Here is a 2,332-nt window from a genome sequence, read left to right on the forward strand (position 1 = left end):
TCCTCCTATTCTCTACGGCTAGGGCATAATATGACCCTCCTAAATCAACATCTAGATGATAGCCATAGACTTGCGTTTTTGTCCAATCTTTGATGTGATTCTATGACCGTATTTAGGGCAACATTAGAGATGTGTTCTTTCTAGCATATGAGAGGAATAATGCCAGCAGATAAGGCTTGCATTTAAGCTCCTTCCATTACTTTGTTAGGGACAACGAAGTCCCTCTTCTTGTTGGGTATAGAACAACGTATGGGGTTTATGTTATTCCTTGTGATAAGCTGTTTATAGAGGACTGTGGTTAGGGCTTTTGTAGATCTCCCTTTAGCTGTGTTTATGACTGCATTAGGTGCCTCTTCTTGCTGCATAAAAATCCTCATTGACTGCGGCCTAGGGCACCCTTAAATGGTGTGGCTAGAAGCCTTCTCTAGTTGCTCTTTAGATCTGCGTAGAGCTTTCTCTTTTGACTGCGTCTAGATGTTCCTCATTTAACTGCATCTAGGGCATCCTCCTTACTGCGGCTACGACATCATAAGACTTAGGCCAGCGTATACTCTTAGTATGTCTCCTCCCACCAAAACCCAAAGACATGTGGAGAGGAAGAGATCAAAAGAAGAGTGTGTGTCTAAATGACTTGAAGACCTCCTCCTTTTATAATAAAACGTTGAGCACAAGTGGGGTATATTTGGTTGCTGGCGACCTTGACGAATTGTCCCATAACACAAATAAATTCATATCTCCATGAATACTTATCGGAATCGAATGATCTTTAGAACAATCCTACACCTCTGATGAGAGGGTTCCAGGAAAAATATTAGCTTCCATTAATAAGATGACCCACGTAGAGTTTGGCCCTAGTTGCCAATTTTAACACTCCCTCTCAACTAGGGAGAACTCTATCCGCTGATCCATATGCCCGACTGTACTATCTCTGCCATTAGTGCCCTACATTGCTCTGCTTTGCCGAGCTTTACTTAACTCTGCTCTACTCTACTAAACCATGAAGAAGAAGAATTGATCGAGAATGTCTCATACCATTCTCTATTGACCCGAAGTCAGTTTCATCTGAAGAGAGTGTCACATCACTCTTACTGACCCGAAGTCAGTTTTATTGATCCCAGATCAATATCACAAGAGAGTGTCTCAAACTACTCATACTGATCCTAGATCAGTTTCATTGATCCCAGATCAATGCAGGTCATCCTAGCATAGGGAGTACGGTAGATACAACGATGCGTCCATTGATAGTACTACTATGGTTCCTATCCTCATTTCCCTGCTCATTGATCAAATGAGAGGTACTTCCCATTAGTCCCAGACTGCATGGGTAGGATGCCTCAACAGGAGAACTAATCATCCTTTCCATAGGAGAGCGAATCATCCTATCCAGTGGATGCCATGGAGAACTAATCATCCTAACCTATAGGAGAACTAATCATCCTATTCCACAGTCACCACGGAGAATGAATCATCCTAGCCTGCAGGAGAACTAATCATCCTGTTCCATAGTCACCACGGGGTGTCACAGGGGAAGGTTGAACTTTTTACCCTGGACATAGTGCACCACCAGGGGATGGTGAGTCGCCCTGTGGTCACATGTCGCTCCAGTAAGTACCCCAAGCCCCCCAGAGCTCCCAGAGCTCAATGTATGCAATGCGTAAGACTCTAAGTCATTCGGGAAATTCACAAATTTGATCTTTCCTCAAGGCTTTGACAAAGTGTATGTGACCTGTACATCAATCTCAACGCGATGGAGCTTCCTCGCTCATCGACTTACCATATCCCAATAAGGTAGTATCTGATGTCTATCTGCTAGAGCAATCATTGAATACAAGATTTCTCAATAATCGAATCTCCCGCGGTTATCACAAAGAATCACAGTGGTATTCATCATATGTACAAACAGCTCACTGAAGAGCTTCCTCAACCAAGTAGCTTCATACGAGATCATACTCGTAGCTATGTATTCAGTCTCGGTGGTGCTTATAGCAACCAACTTTTGCTTCCTGCTCATCCAAGATATCGAAGTAGAACCCAAAGAGAACCAACACTGAAAAGTGCTCTAGTGATCCTCCACACTGCCTGCCCAGTTAGCATTCGAATAATCATGCAGTTTCAAATTTCTAGCAGTGTATCTAAATCCATGAGAGATTGTGCCCCAAAGATATCTCAGAAGATTCTTGGCACCAACCCAGTGAGGCTCAACCAAATATGAGCTCACCATGCTAACTGCAAAACATATGTCTGGACAAAAGTTCACCAAGAACATCAACGCGAATGAGTTTATGAAAACAAGGGGGCATTTCCCAAATTGGTCCGACATCATTGCCATACA

Source organism: Pinus tabuliformis, chromosome 3_2 (assembly GCF_031772625.1).
Source record: "Pinus tabuliformis cultivar Carrire ecotype Pingquan chromosome 3_2, CPIR1, whole genome shotgun sequence".
Taxonomy (NCBI): domain Eukaryota; kingdom Viridiplantae; phylum Streptophyta; class Pinopsida; order Pinales; family Pinaceae; genus Pinus; species Pinus tabuliformis.